This window comes from Copidosoma floridanum, unplaced genomic scaffold (assembly GCF_036245765.1).
Source record: "Copidosoma floridanum isolate Cflo_tuat_1 unplaced genomic scaffold, Cflo_Japanese_pri ptg000020l, whole genome shotgun sequence".
Classification (NCBI taxonomy): Eukaryota; Metazoa; Arthropoda; class Insecta; order Hymenoptera; family Encyrtidae; genus Copidosoma; species Copidosoma floridanum.
This window is the reverse complement of record NW_028321897.1, coordinates 34,798,194-34,820,560: the sequence shown is the minus strand read 5'-3', so window position 1 is coordinate 34,820,560 and position 22,367 is coordinate 34,798,194. Positions and strand designations below refer to the sequence as shown.

The 22,367-nt window shown below is 33.4% G+C and overlaps 1 protein-coding gene across 1 annotated transcript in view; it reads left to right on the top strand.

Annotated features, from left to right (window-relative positions):
• The first annotated feature begins 18,433 nt into the window (after positions 1–18,433).
• LOC106644202 (uncharacterized) overlaps positions 18,434–22,367 on the top strand; it is a 728,649-nt gene continuing 724,715 nt past the window's right edge. Inside the window, exon 1 of the mRNA XM_089593743.1 lies at positions 18,434–19,078. The gene's annotated coding sequence lies outside the window, so the exon portion shown is untranslated. The remainder of the gene's footprint in view (positions 19,079–22,367) is intronic.

The following is a 22,367-nucleotide window of genomic DNA, read 5'->3' as shown; positions in this document are numbered from 1 at the left end:
TGTAAGATCTTTTAAAAACACATTCTTTAGTTTTTAATTTTTGTAGTGATAAATTTTTTTATTTTTTTTGTTTTTATTATTTGGTTAAGATGTGGAGTGTGAGTTCAAAGGATCGTCGGAGAGATTTGTTCAAATTTCAAGAATTTTTAAATCAAGTTGAGCATTGTTATAAAGAATTTGGCTGAATTTCAATTGTGTTTTAGAATTAGTAGAAAACCAATTTGATTGTTGCTTGGCCACAACAAGGTGGGCGGTATGTTAGAATGTATGAGAAAAAGAGAGAGAGAGAGCTGTAAGAGTAGAGAGTAAATTTGTAATTTGAGTAGTAGGTATGCTCTCTCCGTGTGAGTCTGTGTGTTGTTAGGTATTAACTAGACAAGGATAGTTCGCTTTTCCTTATGCGTGGGGGAAAATTTCTTGAGGTAGTCGATGGTGCGAGGCTTATTTGAGTTCAGTTTTTCGTTCTGTTTGGCCGGAGCAAGCGACTGGGAAGCCACGGAGTCGACTCTTCTTCAAACTTGGAGATTCGAGAGAGCAACAAAACTACAACTTATCAATTGCCGTGGACTTCATCAGCAACGAGCAGCCTTTTGGAGGCACCGACAAATACATCGTTTTTTCTTCGTCAAATCGAGGCCTTTGTCTCACCTCAACATCTGCAAGCGAGATTAGTAACACAGCGCAGGTATTTTGTAAATTTACTAAGAAGAGATAGGAGGTGAGTGTTTTGCGAGCGGCCAGGCAAATATATTATTCGAGACCTTTCGAAAGGTAAAACAAATAAAGTCAATTTCGTTTCATGAGTTAAGAAAATTGTTCTTGCAGTTTATTTTGTTTTCCTTTCCTTTACTATCAACCATGACAAAATTTGTGGTAGTTGCTCCGCGTATGATAGTCAATAATTCGATTGACTTAAAGCGTCAACACTATTGTTTATCCCTATTCATGGTGAAAAAAATTAATAGTTTTGTATCATAGACAATCAACCACCACCAAGTTTAATAACACATTTTTTAATGTTTTACATCTGTCGGGAGTCTCGAGACCCACACCTGGTTATTTTTATTTGTTTATTTTTTTAAACTTTACATCCACTCTGACAAACTGTGCGTATAACAGCTCTGTAGTGCTTTGTTACTTCTTATATTTATGCCATCATAATTTGCGTATTATAAAACTGCTGCAAATATATTGTACATTAAACATTTACATAGCAATTAGGACATTTTATTTTATAAGGCCTCCAAAACATTGGATAAATTTTAGAAAAACGCACATACGATATTAGTTTTTCAGAGATGCGGGCTAAGTGAGTGGAGACGGTATCTTGAACCCCTGAGCATATGATTGTGTACATGTGTAAGCTTTTAAGCTACAAAAACCACAGCCTTAACTGCCTTGCTATTGTGGCTGCATTTCATACGCTGTCTAATCATTGTATGAACCACAGATGTGATCCAGGTAGTTGGTTTTTGTCTCATATCTTAATAGTAAGATGAGTCGTATGGCAATTAAGTAGGTTAGTTAATATACTTGTTATGCGATGCATCTTATCATTGACTGTTATTAATTAATCAAGATACCTCCAATCATAGTTACCCAAGTCTTCAGTAACAGCCTCGTTACTGAGGTGTCGGTAATTTTGCTAGCATTTAGTTCTACTTATATTGTGAGGAGCCAAGATCACAAGGTAAGCTATGAGTATGTCATACCCAATAGTCGACTAAAGTGGTCGGAATCATGAAAATTCGAAGCCAAGGTGAGACTCACTGGTGCAAGTATAGTCAATAGTGAAGTGTGACGTAGTCTAATGGTGAGATGAATCGAAGGAAATGTTTTCCAGGCTTAAAGATGCCACTGATTGCTTCAAAACAGTTAGGTTAGTTGTCGTAGAATTCCACTCAATATTCAAGACTTTCATAAGTATTAAGAGATCAGATAAGCAAGGACAGTTCCTGATTGCAGACTCGACCTTATCTTAAAAATTAGTCCTAGGGAGGCTGTAGACGAGTGCCCACAGGAAGACATATTGATTGCTTCTGATTGCAACTGTTAAATACTCAGGTTAATCAGTATAAGCTCAGGGAGTATCGGATGCACCCACAATCTTAAACTTTAAAGCTTTATGGACGTACATATCTACACTTCCACAGCCTTTCTTGATACGGTCGTACATTAGCAAATTTTTACCTGAAATAAACACTAGAGGACTGAGAACATTAGGTTTGGAAAAAGATTCATCGATGCTAAAGATAAATATACCAGTTTTAAGTATTAAGTGTTGATTGTCAGAAAGTACACACAAAAAAACTGTATATTTGTATGTGGCAAAATGAACATATTGGAAGCCGAGTCTATATGGCCTAGCTTATGATATTTATAACACTGTTAAACGGAGATATGTAACCAAAGCTACACTGTGTCTTACCTACGCTTATTCTATCTTTAGAAAACAACTCCTTTCTAGCTGCAAAGGACACTGTAACGACGGAGGATCTGTGCTTCTTGTTGCGAGTAGGGTAGAGGTATAGTGGACCGCTAGTCCTTAGCGTAATAAAACTGCTCTACTCTACTCTACTCTACTTTCTTGATTTTGAGTTTATTTGTAAGGTACGAAGTCATGCCTAATAATATCATAGAAGTGATAAGCATAAACAATGTCACATCGATTCGAAAATTTTTTGAATGAAAATTTCATTTCATGAGAAGTTTCAAAAAATCTGGCTATTAAGTTATTAATTTAGTTAAATTTTGTTTAATTTTTTAAATACATTATTACAAGTAAGGTAAGTTTCATGAGCTATGACAAAAAAGATATAAAAAAAAATTAAAAGTTGTAGTAAGAATTGTTAATGTTACAACAGTAATAAAAATTATTTAAAAAAAAGTTATAAAATCCTTCAGATAAGAAATTTTTTCAATTTACAATACAACACCCAGTCATGGTTTAGAAATAAAAGTGTGTTAAAAATAATTACAAAATTTTTTTTTTGAAGTAAAAAAAAGTCAACTAAACCAAAAATTTTGCTAGGAGCAGAATACATTGGAGCAGACCAAGCGCATTCTATCTAACTTTTAGATGAAAAAAAAATTTAGTATTTATCTCAGATATGTGTCTAAAATAAGTCAAACATTTTTAAAACCAACGGGCCATCAACCGATCAACAGCCACATGATCTTCTGCTTGTTAAATGATTAATCGTCATTACTTACCTTTGTTATCCGGTAAAAGCTGGATGTTTGTAGATTTGGGTCTTACATTTCTTAACGAGCTGCGGGACTAGCAGGCTGTAAAAAAGTATTCATTTGTATGTAGAGAAAAGAAAAAAAAAGAGTGCTAGGCTTTCTAAAATATAGGTATCAAAGTACCTATAAGGTTTTTTTATTAGGACATGAATTTCCCTATTTGTACGTTTTACTTGTACAAAATGAAGAATAGGCATTTCTTTATCTTCGACTCATGCCTTGATCGCGTTTTTAATCTAATTTAGACTGTAATGATCCAGATATAAGGGGCTATCGCTTAATTAACATTGATTTTGTAATAAGCATATTGCAGAGTGTTTCATTTGCAAACGCTTTAGGAGGTACCAATATTTGCACCTTCTCTTCCATGGTATTAATCGGTATCAATTCGGGACCCATCATCAATTATGTAGCTGCATCAGTGGCTTCTGATAGTGTGTAGTGTATGGGCTCGTAGCTTGTGTGTGAAGCAACACAGGGCTGTTCTTGTAAGACCTGAATGTAGGTTATATGGGGAATGTAAATATAAAAATTCAATTACATCAACGGAATGGTTAAATGATGGGCAGAGAATACATAGACGGATACAATCAGTACTTATCATGATACGTCAAAATATTGGCAAATTCGCAATACAATGGCATAAGTAATTTGAATTCATGCTAAAACCTAATACTGAAAAAAAATTAAACCATACAGTAACATGCAACTATGATAAAACAACATGCGTTTTAATCGCAAGGACTTAAAGTTCCTTTTTTTTATTAGATAATACTAGATAATAAGCATTTAAGAAAAAAATTATATTATAATAATTAACTAAGTATAAATTCGCTCAAAAGTTTTATAAAGCTTGAAGTTAAACGTCAGATGACGCACCCCCCCCCCAAACTCGCCCAAACAGAGAAGACTGATTGCCATCCACGCTCGAACCTCCGTTTTGACACACTGGCATCAGTGCTTGCGTCATACCGATGCTCCTTTTCGAGACTCATGCTTCAACTACACATCAGATGACGTACCATCCAAGCTCGCTCTAACAGAGGTGACTGATCGCTGTCCGTGCTCGAACACCCGCTTCGACACACTGGCATCAGAGCTTCGCATCATGTCCAAGCTCCTCTTTGAGGATTACACTTTCCAATTTTACGTTAAATTGTAGGACTAGAAAAAAAAAACTTGCGAGTCAAATGGATCAGTCAGCTAGACCATTCTAAACCAGCTCAGACGAGTAGCTCCACGTATCGGCAGTGGCCCCTATCCTATCGTGGCTCATGTGGTGAGACATATCTACCTGGTCTCTGCGGAACAAACTATCACAAAGCTTTACACGCCCACACCGAGGACATCGATCGCCGCTGACGTCCAAATGCTCACTTCGACCTGCCAGCATCGACAACTTTACGGTTCACCAGAGATCCAGGGCCTCCTACAAGATCCTATCAGGAGATCGAGCCAACCAACTAACGAGACAAGCAAATCAGATATATCCATCAGACCATTCTAAAATAATTCAGAGAAATCAGATGAAGTCTTAGCACAGCCACGCGGAGGTCCCGATGGGCCATACCAACGCTACAACTTACGACCACGAAAATAAAGTGAAGTGTAGTGGAAAAAAACACACACACACACACATATATATATATATATATGCATATGTATATGTATGTATATAGTGAAAAGACACTGAATAAAGTAGTATAAGTGTGACTATGCATGCAACTGCGGACCTCTGTCAATGGAGACTGAATGAATGAATGATCGAGAGCATTTATATCGAGAGTGATAACTTCTCCGACTCTTGTAGCTCTGCCATTGCTTCACAAATTTATTACTAACTCTTTAAAATGGGGGGGTTTGTTAACGTCCAAAGTATTATTTTAATAATTATTAATTATTAAAATAATTACTATTCATTAAATTCGATCGCTTTATATAAATTTGATTTGTAAATGTCACGCGCAGCCTCAATTTCGAAACTTTTTACTTGATAGGACCGCCTACCGCCCGCTAGGTGGCAACTACACTGAGAGAAAAATGTAGTAAATTTTACAGTAGTGTTCGGTTGTTGCTACTACGTAACAGTAGTAAGGGGGTTGGAGTAACGTTGGCTAACTCTGTGTAGTAGTTTCTACTACGAAGTGTAGAGTAGTTAGCTTTTAGTTCAAAACTAATGATTGGTATTAATTATATACATGAAATGGAAAATATCAAGTCGATCTTTTGTTGGGACCAGAATGTAAACAAAATTTCTTTACACTTTATACCAGAAAAAGCGAAAACAAGTTGAAAAAATTTATATCCTCAAAAGTACCTGTTTTTTGTACCAAACGTTGCACTAAAGACACTATATAAATTTAGAAAAAATGGCTATTAACATGTGTTTAAAAAAAATTAATGCAGTTATGATGTAACAGTTAGCAAATTATGAATTTTATTGCGTGGTTATCGACAGAGCTCATGCAGTAGCTTTCCAACGTTGCGAACAGCATCTACTCCGAGATGCGCCGAAATCAGAAGTACAAAAGAGCCACCGCTCTGTTAAACCAAGTTGCGGTACTTTCCGTGAGTGACAATGGCACCCAGACCTCGTCTGTGCACTAGATCTCGATCGGCTCAACCAAGAAAGTGCACAGCCGGTTGCAGACTGGTGTCGCGCAGCAAACGACTCTCACTCCACCTTGACGCTCAGCGCATCGGCCATATTGGTCAATAACGCAATCAACACCTTTCTCCTCTCGCTCTTTCTTTCGCTCACTGAACCCATATTCAAACACTCTGTCCGTTTACTAGTGTTTTGATCCGTATTTAATATATGTACGTAGAGTATGTCACAGTGTTGGGTGAAAAGGATTCTGGCAGTAAAAATAACGGTCAGTAACATAACAGTTACTGTCACTAACATACCAATCTGTATAGTATTGAACAAGCGAATAGTCAGAGAAGAAGGGGGAATTCCAGAGGTTCCCAATGAGTGATTCCGAATGTGACTGGCAAACTTGCAGGAAATTTAAATTAACTATATGGAGCAAGACGGAAATCCCTAGATAACTCGACAAAATAACATATACAACAACTTAATAAATTAATCCCAAGCTATTAAACCCAATAACCCAAAATGCCAATTAGGGGCCTCGTGAGATTTAATAATTAGTAAAATATATTTAATAATAACGCGAGCTCCAAACACCACACAACTTGTGACACTTACTGGTCGCTCTAATTATTTGTAATAAATAAATAATAACGTAGGCGCCAATCACCACACAACCTGGGGCAGTTACTGATTGCTTACTTAATTTGAAAATACATAAAAAAAATAACATAACCGCCAATCGTCATACAACCCGAGGCGCTTACTGGTCGCTTTAATTATTTGTAATGAATAAATAATATTATGAGCGCCAATCACCACACAACTCGGAGCAGTTACTGGTTGCTTACTTAATTTGAAAATACATAAAAAAATAACATAAGCGCCAATCATCATACAACCCGGGGCGCTTACTGGTCGCTTTTATTATTTGTAATGAATAAATAATAACATAAGAGCCAATTACCACACAACCTGAGGTGCCTACTGGTCGCTTACTGAATTTAAAAACAAACAAAATAACAGCATAAGCAACAATCACTACACAACCCAGGGTGCTTACTGGTTGCTATCTAAATTCAGAAATAACTACTGGTCACTTCAATTATTCGTAATAAATGAATAGTAACATGAGCGTCAATCACCACAAAACCCGGGGGGCTTACTGGTTGCTTACTAAATTAAGAAATAAATAAAATTATAACACGAGCGCCAATCACCACACAACCTGGGGTGCTAACTGGTCGTTGTAATAATTGATAAATTTAAATTATTAATAACGCAAGTTACAGTTTTCACACAACTGGGGCTGCTAACTGTACATTTAAATTATTAATAAAATTTATTAAGTAATAACGCGAGCGCCCATTACAAGATTATTTAGGACACTTACTTCTCAGTACTTGTTGTGCTTGATTGATACTTGAATTATTATTTTATTTACTTAAAATAATTAATGCAACCAATCAGCGCCCCAGGTTCTATTGTGATTGGCGCTCATGTTGTGCTTTCTTTCTATTATAAATTAAGTAAGCGAGCAGTAAGCGTCTGGGTTCTGTAGTGATTGGCGCTCATGTTATTATTTATTTATTACAAATAATTAAAGTGATTAGTAAGCACCCTAGGTTGTTTGGTGATCCGCTCTCATGTTATGATTTATTCATTACAAATAATTGAAATGACTAGTAGGCGCCCTGGATTGTGTGATGATTGGCGCTCCTATTGTTATTTTATTTGTTTCTAAATATAGTAAGCGACCAGTAGGTGCCCTGGGCTGTGCAGAGATTGGCAATCATGTTATTATTTATTCATTCTAAATAATTAAAGCGAATTTTACTAATTTCAAAATCTCATAAGGCCACTGATTGGCCCGTTGGGTTATTAGGTTCAATAGCTTGGAATCAATTTATTGAAGTATTGCGTATGTAATTTTGTCGAGTTATCTGGAGATTTGCGTCCCGCTCCATATAGCTAATTTAAATTTCCCACAAGTTTGCCAGTCATATTTGGGAGCACTTGTTGAGAACCTCTGGAATGCCCCCTTTTTCTCTGCCTATTTGCTTCTCCAACACCATATAGATTGGTATGTTAGTGACAGTAACTTTTATGCTACCGACCGTAATTTTCACTGTGGGAATTTTCTTTACCCAACAATGGTTCATCGATGCCATTTGTTCACGAGTGAAGGGGTTTTATGCTGCTCCCAATCCAGTTCAGTCGTGTGGAGGTGGAAGTAGTTTACGGCAAAATAAATGTAACGCAAATGTGCAATAAAAATTTATACAATATATTTACAGTGCTTAAATTAGGAAAATGTGCTCAAGTGAAGGCAAGCGGAGAGAAGCTTTCTCTGCCGCCGCGGCGCGCTAACTAACTTACTATGCTTGCAGAGCAATATTTATAGAGACAGAAGTTAAAGTAGAAATTCTAGTACATTGATAAATAAAGGTACAAGAGTAAAGGTAAAACGGTCTCTTGGGCATTGCAAATGTACGCGATGATAAAGGCGTATGATCGGAAAATTACTTTAATATAAGAATAACGAACGTGACGCAATTTGAATTTAGAAAAGGTTTGTCGGCAAATATTCAGGTGAACACCATTATTATAAAAATATTTATTGCTTTGAAGATTGTCACTATTATTGTTATTATTATTATTACTATTATAATTATTACTATTATCATCATTATTGTTATTATTATTATCATTATTACTTTTATTATTGTTACTAATACGTGATTTTTTTATGCAAGGCCTTTATGCACGAAGAAAAAGGTACAAACCACTTTCCTGTGAAGGACTAGCAGTCAGTCTATTAATGCTCATTTCTCACTACAATGTTCTTAGTGACTAAATACTAGTAAACTGGCAAGGCTTATCTTCTGGGACACTCGGTTCGGAATTCAATTCCACATAAATACTTCGAACCAGGACCACGGAGTATCAACCATTGACGTGGCCTTCCATCGGAGTATTGTTACCGTCATGATATTGCCTTCTTCTTATTTCGTCTGGTCGTCTGCTGTTTTGTGGGAACATTAATTCCCGTTGCTTTCCCATGCTGATGGCTTGGGTAAGTCATCGCAGCTTAGGTCTACAATGGTCATATAGCTTCTATCCTTTTGAGCTCTATCTGCGTCTTGTGGGCACCTTACTTTTTTACTTTTCTAGTGCCATTCTAAATGATGGGCAGCCAGCACTACCTGCTCTGTGTTTAGCACTTTTTGTTCTGCAAGTGAAACATCAGGCCTCCTCCTTGCATTTTTTTCCGATGATTGCAGCTGCCACATTGAAGGCATAGCTTTTACCGGTCCTCTTTGTTGCAGTTTCCGGCTATGTGCTTATACCCCAGACACCTATCAAATCTGAGTACTTCAACCTGTCTACTTACTTAGCAGCTTATGAAGCCTATCAACATAATCTTCACTTCTTCTATAGATCTGGTATGAGTCTCTTCAGTATTCACCAAAGCTACTTTCTGCCCTCTCTTCTTCACTCCTAGCAGTTTCACTGTCCTCATTTGTGGCAAACAATTAGGGATTCTACTAAATGCAAGTTTGCGTCAGCCTTCTTGGTAATTGGATATAGAAATCCAAAATTTTGAGCGTTACCCTTTTCTTATCTGATTTAATGGATCATAGCCCTTTAACGGTCTAAGCTATACTGCAAACCAGGAACTCTCTGTCCTTCACTCCCTTAGCTTTAAGAAAAAGGTCTCCTTTTTTAGTCGTAGTGACTCCTTTGATTGTGATCTCAGTGTTTTTTGGATTGAAATCAGTCCTTATCTTCTTTAGGATCTTGGCAAAGTTCTGTCCTTCCACGACCGTAACGAGAATTTTCTTCTTCTTTTCCTAGGCACTATCACGTTTTTCACTGTCACTACCATTAATTTTCATGTTGCGGTTAAGCTCTTGATTTTCCCGGGTCTTTTTCCCTTTTTTAGAAGGGGGTTAGGAGTCTCTTTTGGAGCTTCTGGGCTCCTGTTTTTCTTGCCTGTCAACACTCTTTTCATGAATCTAAATTGGATAGAGCGTGTGATACTCTTTCTTTTTTTTTTAAATTTGTACGTCCTTTGAATCAGATTATCATCGGCTTGTTCTAGAAGGTTTGCTATCAACTTTTCGCGGCTATCTTCAAACTTATGTAGAAGGTTTAACACCACTTTTATACCTTTTCTTGTTGGCATTACTGATTTTGTGTACGTTATTGTTGCTGCTTTCACCACATTTTTCGTTTTTTCTCGAGTTCTGTGAATACGGTGTCCTCCTTCGTCTGCTCCATAGTAAGTTCTGATCTCATGTTCCTGGTATATTCCAGACGTGTCTCGGTGTTATTACTGAAAAAGCTGGCAGCACTGACGTCCCTCGATCTGTGTTCAGCGCTTAGCAGTCTGTCTTGTCCATGGCTGGGAATGAATGTGAAGCCCTTACGTGAGTGGGTTTTAGGAGAGGTTTTTTCCTTGATTTTGTTCTGGACGCCTTAATGGCTTTTCCCATAATTTGTGAGACCAACACCAGTTACCTGGGCTTTCACCAGGTCGGAACTGCTAGCGGATTCCCTCGGAGAGGTTATCACAGGTACTAAGTTTTTATTAGCGTCACCCATTGCAGGTTTGATTCGGAAACCTAACTTATATTTTTTAGAAGGAGTTCTCCTTGGTATTTTATTCCATGGAAACTATTTTATTTCGGTCCAACCACCCATGGACACAAGCTTCGATTACCGTAGTAACCCAGAACCATACACCAGCGGAAGGTCTCCTTCATGCGACACCCAGGGAAACGCGCCCTATATGCTGACTTCCTTAGCCCAGGGATTATTATTATTACTAGTGTTATAGTTATAATTTTTATTATTATTATTATTATTTTTATTATTATTATGATTATTTTTGTTTTACTATTATTCTTATAATCATAATTACTATGACAATTTTTTTTATTGTTATTATTGTTATTATAATAATAATTATTATTATTGTTATTATTATTATTGTTATTATTATTATTGTTATTATTATTATCATTATTATTATTATTATTATGGTATTTTTTACGATTATTGTTAACATTATAATTATCACGGTAACTCCAATTTGCACTAAAATTATTCCTGTTATAGATGCAAATAATGTTGTTCTCATTGTTGTTACAGTAATTATCATCACTCTAATAACTGTCATACCTCATTTTAAAATTCTTATTCCTAATAAAGACCCTTTTACTAATTTTTTTCTCTCGCATCTTTCATCCATATACTTTTCTGGAAATTATTATCTCCCTGGAAGTTACCTTGATTTTAATGTTATTCTTACTGTTATTGTAGCTTCCTTGTCACGATCAAAAATTTATATCTCTGCTTGAATAAAAACGGTTCTGGTTACTAGCATGATTCTCATTTCATGTATGTATCCACTTTCCTCTGGCATAATATTTGACTTTCTGTAATCACATGACCTGACCGATCACAGCAGTCTAATTGTAATGTATTATACTTTTTCTTATAACAATCTTTTTAATATGATGTTATCCTTATAATAACTAGACATTGAGCTTGTGGCTGTCATAATTTTTGCTAAGTTGATTAAACAATCAATACTTTTAGTACCTAAAAACATCGATTAAACGGCTAAAGCAGCAGCAATGTAAGTTAAGACAAAATTGGCAAGTAGTGTCTTTCGTAATCTTGCTAAAAGTTAAAACAAATGCTGTTGTTTTATAATCATTACTAGTTTAGTTGCACAAAGGATATTGGTATGAGACTGCTTTGTAGTTTCGGACCTCGCAATTTGTGAAATACTTAAAAGCTGAGTAATCTGTTGCTTGGGAGTGAAATATGCTGGGTGCAAGGGAATGGACAAGTACCGAGTAATATGCACATTTATTTGAAGTTGAATTTCATTGACAACGTTAAAGCTTTATTAAGAGTTCTTGGAAATTTTGTTCATACTCACGTTTTGATGATTACAGTAAAATCTTGTAAAATTTATTTTATATTATTTTTCTCAGCTCCTTTATCACTCATATTAAAATTTAAGGAGGACTCGTATGTTTCTATAAAATTTTTGAGTTGTTTTTGTACTTAATATCCCCAATCTCAAGCTTTTTCACCCGGGTTTTGTGGAATATTTTTTTTTTGCGAGAATATCTTCTGCTACACATACATTTCTGCACTGGATTTCCATGTCTTCCAAAAATTTTTTCACTGACTTGTTCTTTGCCATCATAGGTATGAACGGAATCAACAAAATACGTTTAGATTGTTGGGAATTCCATTGAATACTGGTACTTCTTTTAATGCTTACATACAGTCATAATGTATAGGATAAAGAGTGAATCAGTAATTTAAGTATGTATTAGGTTGGAGTACACAAATAAATTTTATTTTGTGTTTACACATGTCATACGAGATCAGAAAAAAATAACAACATTAATTGTGACTGTGTCAATGCAATAGCTCAAAAATTCTTGTAAGCTAGCAATTAACTTTGTAATAAGACTTCAAAGTATTACTTTAGAAAATTAAATAACCAAACACTAATAACTATTTTATAATTTTAAAAATAGGTTCTTATTGTGCAACGTTACATCTATGTTTTCTCACGGTTACTTTCAAATTGACATGGTAGCTTTTTTTTCTACGCCGATCGAAAGATTTTGGGCTTAAAAAAATTTTTTTCGCCCTTTGTTATTATAAGTGTATTATAATAATAAATAATAAATTTTTGAAGACGTCTATTCTGAAGGAAACTTGATAAAAACAAGATTAACGGCTGTATAGTTATTCTACAAGTAACAGAAGCGGAGACAAAAGCAAAAAACTAAATAAAAAGTTGTCAACCAACCGCAAATTTTTAATGAAAGAAATAAAATCGATTTTTTATTTGGGTAAAACCATTATTTTCATATTTCTAGAGAAATTCTCTACTGAAAAACATAAGATTATATCGTATTTTTTTTTTTTTTTGGTCAATGAACCAAACAGCCATTTTTACAGCCAGTGCAATATGTACAATAGCGTGGGGGCGGAAAGCGAAAAGAGAATAATACGTTATACGTTGAGTCAAAATATGCGTATACACTCACAGTGGCCGCTGTAAATGTGTAGGTAGTGCTGACAGTACGCGGTGCTGAGAGGAGGGTATATTTGCCGACAACAACCGTAGGAGGCCGAACAAAAGAGAGCCGTCGAGTCCTTCGATGTGCACGCTTGAAGAGAGAGAGAGAGAGAGAGAGCTGCGTGCGGCATACCTTTATACATAGCTGTATTACTATAGCAGGGTCGGAAAAAAGTCTTGTTATAGTTTCTAAGGTCTAGCTTCCGTTCGCTCAAAATTCATAACGCAAAAAAAGGAGTTTTGTTCCAATAAAAATTTTTGTTATGAGTTGGTTAAAGCCGTTTTGCATTCATGTCAATAATTGTCTTACTTTTTTTACCCATTTTTAAATCCATTGAACTAATTTTAATAACGTGACGTGCTTTTTCAACTAATTCTTTAACGTTAATGCCTTTTCTCTCTTTCAACAAATTTGGTACCATTCTGACTTGCACTTTTTCATTGAGCAACTCTAAAGCCATGAGGTGAATTGTTAGTTGATTCTTATGACTGTTTGTTCCACGTTTTCCATGCCAACTATCATCTTCGTTTGAATACGACTGAAGACTCTGAAAGAAATACATCATTGTTTTCGTTAAGTTGATACCTCATTGATACAAGGGTAAGTACAAAAATAAATGAAGGTACTTACAAAACGGTGAGTGCTAAGGTGTTGTAGATAAGTTCGTACCCTATATTCTTGTGCTTTCACGTAATAACCATAAACGATATCTAAAAATGTCTCCTGCTACGTAGACGTGGGTTAATCTGAGACATTTATAGCGGAAGGACTAGTGGGAAAAATGAAGATAAGGGAAATATGCTTTATTTACGTTATTGAAAGTAATAATGCAAATCGTGGAGGGAAAAAAATCAATGAGTGACTTTAGTGACCAAGTCGGACCAACTGACGGCTACCACGAGCGTTACCTGGCCAATTGGCTTCTTTGCACGAAAAACTGCTAAGGCTTTCATGGGTATAAAGTTGACATGAGACTGGATCCACTGCCTCGTGCTAAATAATTTAACTCAGGCCTGAGCTCCATGTCTTTGTACGTGATGGTAAACGTTACAAATTTTTTGTTAACTGTGCGTTAAGAATAAATATTAAAAACTGTTTACGTAAAATGAATTTTGAGTGTAACTGTGAATTAGAACTGCTATTAAGGAAATGATTCGTTTCCAATTAAAAAAATTTGGAAAAATGTTTTAAATAAATTAGAGTTTGGCCTCTTAAAAGAAATATTTATGACTTCAGCTGAGCCTTTGAATTTGATCGTGATTTCAGCTTAGCTCATGCTTTTCGGTTCTTGCATATCCCATAAGATAACTGTATAAGTAATGTGGTAGTTAAAAATTTTTTTCTAAATAACTAGCTTACAACATTTAAATTTGAGTGATTTTTCGTTCATTAAACTAATTAGTGTTTCATGGTGCTTCCTTTTAGTAAAAGACTTTGTATTCAACAAACGAGGTTTTTGATTCTTATTTCAAGAAGCACGTCTTTCATCTACTTTTCGTTATGACTCATTTAAGTTTCACGTTTTTCTATTTTCAACCAAATAGTGACAATTTGTATGAATAAAGAAAAATGTATTGCTCAAAATACTATATCAGATTTTGTCTACAGAATTTAGCATATAATTTTCTTTGATTTTGAACACTTCAGACAGTTGTATATTTTTAACTCAGTCATGGTAGTTTGACATCTCAAAAATGCCAAGGTGTACAGTCATCTTGCCAGAAAGCAATTGGGACTCACTCCATAAAGTAATTTTTTAATTGAACACGAACTATGAAAAATAAAATTTTTTAATCTACATTGTGAACTTGTTAGAAACGAGAAACTAAATTTCATAGTCTTAGGTACTGAAATTGAAAACTCTTTTTCTTTCAAGTATACATAAAATTTTAAAGTATTTTATCTTCAGTTTTTACTATAGAAATAGAAAGTTATTATTGGAATACCTCTGGATAGTTTTATCCCTTTTTAGATATTTTACTGGCTCATACGTTTTCTTAAAAATTTGTTCTTCACCTGTCTTAATTTCGAGTTTTTTATCTAGTTTTAGATTTAAATTTTTGGGCCATTTGGTGACGCCAAAAGAAAGAAAGAGAGAGAGCACACGTGCACATACTATCAGTATATGTATACTACTCTTGCTGCCAAGAAAGTATGTAGTGGTGGGGGGGGGATGACTAGGAACGAAGGGGACAAGAAAAAGTGTGACACTTTTCTCCATTTTTGTTGACTGAGGGCCATACATAAGAAGCTTGGCTAAGATAAAAAAAAAAAAAAAAAACAACAGCGTGCGGGACTCGGAGTCTCACGGTAAGAAAGAAGTTCTCACATGTATGTAGAAATCACATGTAAACTGTAAAATACAGAGTTCGTAAATGCATGTGAGCTCAATATGTCTTTTCTACAGCGGATTACGGTGGTATATGTCTTTTCATACATTTGTCATGTATGAAAGGCTTGGGAATTTATCAGCCAGAAAGCAATGTGATTGTCGTGCCTGGGCTTAGATAGATGTGAGAATCGTGTGTACGCATGCCAACCAAAAAAGGGCTCCCATTTATTAAAATAACATCGGCTTACACAAATTTTTATGCATTCGATTTGTAATCAAATTCTCTTCAATTTGGCTGTTTTTTATCATTTTTTTTTTGTAGCCAGCGAAAATGGAAGTGTACGCTTTTTTATTACTTTTTCTGGCTGGTACGTCCGTGCCCTGGCTGGCTTTTTCTGTGTTGCCACTGCTCCTCTGTGTTTTCCCTTTTCTAAAACTCGCCATTTTTCCTTACGGTATACATCCCATTATCAACCGTGATAAAGAACTTCGTTCTAAGAACACAGTTTACAAATTAATTTTAACTTTCGACCTTCTGCACACCAGCCGAGCCCCTTACCCACTCTGCTTTGAGCAGTCCCGAAATAGGAAATTTGATTACTTATTGATATGATGTGGTCCGTAACTTTTTTTTTATCTCTTATATGAATTTTAATTTATTGTTTACTCATTAATTCGTTTTGATTATTAATAACATTTGTAAATCAAGAATTTGTTTAATAAGCTAATTTTTTTAGTTTAATAAATTTTTTTAAACTCCGAAATTAGTATATTTTACCAGAGCAGCTCCTTTATAGATTAATAAATATCAATTTACCCATCGTAAGTTTGTTACTTTTAAAAATCAATAAACAATTTTTAATACTATTCTTCTTTTTTAAACTTTCAAAAATTGAAAATAAATTTTCTGATTTGTAGAAAAACTGTGATTAATTTTAATGGCGCTTTAGACTTTAATCATGAATAAGTAATTGTAAAAGTCTAAAGCGCTAAAGTTATTTTTTTACTTAAGGACGTTCATTACATAGTTAGTGAAGGAAAAGTTCTAACAAGTGAAAGACGCATACATATGTGCGTTAACGCTGGCGATGATTTTTCTCATACGGATGTTCTTACATACACGCTCTTAGGCATACTTGACCCCTTTTTTTTGCATTATTAAAAAAAAAAAAACTTGTAGATCTATTTAAAAACTTCATAGGTTTTTCTTAAAGCAATCTTTGATACAACTAGAAATTGGGAGATTTTTACATATTATATATAAGTAACTTCACGTGATTTTACGCATGCTCAACCCCTTTTTTCTTGTTTTATGGAAAAATACCACTAATGGATCTATGTAATAATTTTATAGCAGGTTTATCTAAAAGTAATCGTTCATACCAAAAAAATTAAATATTTGTATACAATATATGAAAGCAAGTTGACATGATTCTTCTATACGGTTACATGGTAAATAGCAATTTAAAAAAAATTAAATATATGAATAAAAGTTCAGTTAAACGATCTGCAATTTTTGTGGATATTTTTTATACTATTTCGAATGTACATTTGGCGTTCAACTAATATCTGTCGGAAAAACCTACCTGTGACGAACGCTATGAAGGGACTTTTACTGGCATGTAATGCTACCTTATTGTAGAAAAGAAAGTGGTACTTCAGGATGATTTTTCTTAATTTTTAAGAAACAAATATATTACGAGTGTTAACCGTGGACTAGAAAAACGTGTAAAGTAGGAATTCAGCGTATACGACTACTGTGATCGTGACAATAGAGATGTAGGCTATTGTATCATGCCGTAATATATTGTTTAGAATCACTTAATTACTTATCATTCAAATACTAATGAAAACTACACTTAATTAACGTAGGTATACTTATTCCAATGATAATTGCACCACTTTTGTACATAATATCGTTTCATAGAAGGTATATTTATAATGATAATCATATTATCTGTTACATAAATTTATAGAAGTACAACTTCATATTTGGGTACCCAAGCACCCACGGTCCACTGATTATTTTTTCTTGTTCTTTTTTTTTTTCTTATAGAAAAAGCTTTGTATTTGATGATAAATCAAATGTTGAGATAACACGATATAAATGTATTTAAAAAAATTTTAAACTAACGAAAAAACTCTGCTAAAGTGTCTATGTGACTTTCTTTCTTTGTGTAAGAGTGAGTGAGACTGTGGGTGTGATATCAGTCATATCCTGGAATTTCTAGAGCTGACTTTGATTAGCATTAACTTTTCCTTATTTTTGTATATTCAATACCAGTCAAAATAACTTAAGTTTCATCGATCTTCCTTCTCTTATGTCGATTATGTCTATTAAAAACTTATTTTTTTAGAAAAAATGTATTTCCTTTTTTCTCATGGTTTAACGATATCTTGTTAAAAAGAATTGATAAGACTCCTTTATAAAACTTAGTTTGATATAAAAAAGTACTAAAGATTATATAAAAATATATGTGGGTATGTGTGGGTGTATAAGTTAATACCCTTACAGCTGATCATATTTAAAGGTTCCCTTGTCTGATTTAAATCATCATTGCGTATTTTTTTTGTATTGGGATTAATTTTTATTCTGAGAGTAAAAAGTAATAAAATTTTTTACTTTTAATCGTAAGACTTTTTACTTTTGCAATCATAAATTTTAACTTTTCAAATAGTGGTTTTTATTGTATTATCATAAACAGTTACTGTACTTACGATAAAAGTTATTATTTTAAACAGTCATTTTGTCTTCTTCTCTCTCAGAAGACACTCAAAAGTAATCACTTAGTACTCTGAAGTAGATGATAATACCATGACTTTTTTGCATCCTCAAATTTAAATGCTATTAGTTTTATTGTTGTTGCGAACACACAGTGTTTATTTCGGTAAAATAAATGGCCATGACGATAATGCACCTAAGCTGGATGGTTTTTTAAATGCTGAATGAGATGACCTTATTGCATGGATTACAACTGTGTGCATTACAAATTTTAAGTATTGCAGTATTCTGAAATGATCTATACGTTTAAATTAAATTTTACATAATTATTATAGGAGTGAAAAGTTATCCATACAAGTTGGTCATATTACGAGATTTTTTCCGCAAACATTAACTGATAGACACAAGAAGTACCAAAGCAGTGACCTTGTCTGCTCTACGCATGATGTTATGTACTTGTACGACAGATGAAAGTGCATAGTTATCGGTCAATCAAAGCAATATTTCTGTTTCAACTTCGAATCACGAAATTAAAAGTATGATTTGATATTCTATTTGAAGCGTACTCACTGATTAGAACAGTTTAATAATATCAAGAACAACTAAATTCTTTTTTTTGGAATATGATCTTTATAAGTTTAATAATTCCTTAAAAAGCTTATATCTTAGTACACTACCATACTGAAACAAATTGTTTTCAACTAAAACACTCGATCGAAAAAAAAAAAAATAATAAAATACAAGCCTTATTGTTACAACTGTTGCTTATTTCTACATTGCTTATTAAATTTTAGTACTAGGTTGTTTTAGATACAAATAATTTTTTAGGTGTGTGCGTATGTATCAATAATAATAATATTTCAAGCAATACGTGCAACGTCATGTTGAAAAACGAATAACGAGAATTCTGAAATTTAATATAACAATTTTTCTTAAGTATGAAATATTTGTGAAAGTATGATTTTTGTTGTGAATACTTCAAGTCTTGTAAAATAGCATATTCCATACATGCTTGAAAAGATTTCGATTACGAACCAAGAGGTTTATGGCATGAGTCAAAGGTGAGGAAAAATTTTGTGCAAAACTTTTTGTGATAATATAACACAAATTTATAAAAGAAACATTTTTATTTTAACAACTGTTTATAATATAGTGCTGAACAATAGATTGATCTTTTTCTCAAAAAAATTCATTACAATCGGAATAGAAAAAAAACTTTTAAAAAGGCGAGTATTTAAAACACTATTTGAGTATGTCATTTTACATAACTTACAACTAACTATAGTATCAAAAATGTATGACACTGAACTGATAAAAAAAAAACTTTTCTTTATCACGTACTCTGAACAGTTAAAAATAAAAAATTTTCAGCAAACAAGAAATCTCCTTTGTACCCGGATACCAAACAATGGCAATCTACTTTTTGTACATCCAAAATTCGCAAAATATATTTCTTAATTGTAGTTCTGTTATTGATTATACATTGACGTATATGAAATGATAAAAGACGTTAAGATTCTAAGCTTAAATAGTAAAAGATTCACCCTCCCACATTTAGTTGGAACATTTTTCTTTAGTAAACTTTACAAATGTTTCTCTTACAGTTGAAAAAAATGTAAGTAATAAGTGCTGTTAAAAATAATTATTCTGAAAATAATTATTATCGTTCAAAAAATTAAAGCTACGAAAAAGTATATCTATTCATGAAGATCCACATCCCTTGTTTGTCTAACACATGGATATACTTCAGAGAGCCCAACACAGAGTTGAAAAAAAACGGGTTACAATAAAATAATAGTCTAAGACGCTTTGGGAATATGTTCAAAAATGTTTATAGAGTATTAAAGAACTTTGGCAATATAAAAATTATTAGTTTTTCGTATCATTTTTCTTGGTAGAAAACAGCCATTTTTGCATTTTTTCGAACTTTAATAATTAATATCTCATAAAGTATTAACTTTATAAATAAGTTGCAAAAGTCTTTTTTTGTTTATAATCAAAAGATAGAAAAAAATTTTTTCTGAGTCCAAATAAACAATTTGCAATTTTTGTTAAAATAAAAATTGTCTAAACAATTTTTGACAAAGTTTTGAACCTGGCAACATACGAAGTTATTGATAGGAGATGATTTTGTACAAGATAACGCAATAAAACCAAATCCAAATATTTTCTCCAACAAACTCCAGATTACGACCTAGACTGTTGGGGAGCCCCGTTCTAAAAATTTGAAAATACAACAGAAAAAGTATCTTTAGATAGGAAAGACACAGACAATTAAAAACCGTCTTACGCAAGAGCTACTTGTCGATGAAACGTTGTTACAAAGATTGTCACAGTTAACAAAACTAGTTTTTTAATAATAGCTCAAGAACTATACATTCTTTTAAATCTTAAATGTAAGAAATATAGCTTGTGACAAGACCTACAAAACACCGCAAAAATTTTTCAAATCAGACTGTTGGTTTCCCTGCAAAATTAAAAAAAAATTTTAAAATAGGGAAGTCTTAAAATTGTTAATAACTCACTATCCTTTCATCCAAATTCCAAATGTTATCACGTATCCCAATGTTCATGTAGACATTTTCTTGTAGGCAGACTAATTTTGCGAGAGTTCAAAATATGTCGAATTTTATCATTTTCGCGAGCTTTCCGAAATAGAAAAAATGGCCATTCTACGTTGTATAGTTGTAAATGTAATGTAAAAAATTTTTCTTCAGTTGATAGGATTTGAAGGGCTGGGACTAAAACCAACGAGCCAAGTTCGGCCACTGACCTAGTCACAGGTTAATTATCGATCTCGAACGAAAAACATTGCTGTTTTCGAATTCAGTACAAAGTAATAATTGATTAAGTTAATATCATGATTTTCATATTTATTACATATACAAATAATTGATCACATGAGCATGTTTGGTGAAAAATTATCGTTTTTTTAAGTAACGACGATAAATTAAAAAAAAGTTTTCTCTGCTTTCAAGTGACTTAGAGCAACTTTTTCTATGTAATTTGTACAAAAGTCTCAGCTTTACGATGAACTTAGTCACGAATCTGTACGATAAAAAATGAGAAAATTTTTTTACTATTTGTAACATTCAAACTTACCTGTGTTTTCAAAGCTTATTTAAAAAAAATTCAATTTGCATAAATGCATAAGGTACAAATCACATGCATAGCTAATAATATAACTCTTTAAGAAGATAATATCGTTTAAATTATCATTTTTAGATGTCTAAAAAATGGCAACCTGTAAACAGACTCCTGTTTAATAAGTAATTCACTTTTGCAAAAACTGTCAAGGCAATAAATTAAAACTTATTGTGTTGATTAGCACTATGAAGGCACATAGTTAACGCTTGGTTTGGAAGGATTTAGATAAAAGAGTTATTAGTTATTAAAAATTGAAAAATTTTCTATTTTGAAGATTTTTTTAACTTCATGGACAAACAAATTATTCAATTATAAGAATTTTTGCGGCAGTTTTTAGGTTTTTCTATAAGCCATATTTTACATTTAACCATAGAGATATTAGAATAGAGTGCGCTTATGCCTGAAAACTGCATCAGACGGTGCGAGAGAGACAGATACGAGAATTTCCCTCTGTCTCTCTCTGTTTTCCAGCCATTTAGCGCTTGGAGAGGGAGTAGAGCCAATCACAGCGATCGGCTAGAGAGAGATGGAGAGAGGTTCTCGCATCTGTCTCTCTCGCACCGTCTGACGGGCTAACTTACTGGCAGCAGTATATCTTGCGCACTCTATTCTAATATCTCTATGCATTTAACGTTTTTTAAAAAATTTATAGTTTTTCAGCTTCTGTTTAAAAACTGATTTTTTCAACCGTAGTAGTTTTTCTAACCACATCTCATAAACAACTAGTTTTTGCTACAATGGTACTACTCTTTCACTATAAGGAAAAGAAATATTAAAATGAAGATATTACAAAAGGTCTTTGATATTTTTAAAGGATTAAAAATAGATTAAATCATCTAGAAATGCCATTTGAGATGCAATGCAGACAAAAGCTCATTATACCAAGTAAGGGAAAGGTTGTGGACTTTCGAAACAAAGGAGTTCATAAAAAGTTAGCAGTATTAAAGAACTTGTGCTTAGAGTCAAGAGATATGACTGTAGTTAATTTTATTGAAAAATAGAGTAATGAAGGCAAGTCATAATAAATAAGTAAAAAAGTCACAACTCCGTGTTACTTACCCAGTTTTTAATCGATTTCTTCCATTCATGTATTTCTTAACTTGTTTTTCGCGTAACCTGATGATTATTATTGTTTACAGTTGCAATGTTACAATGGATGTCAAAAATACAAAAATAAATGAATTTAACCTGTACATGATTTAC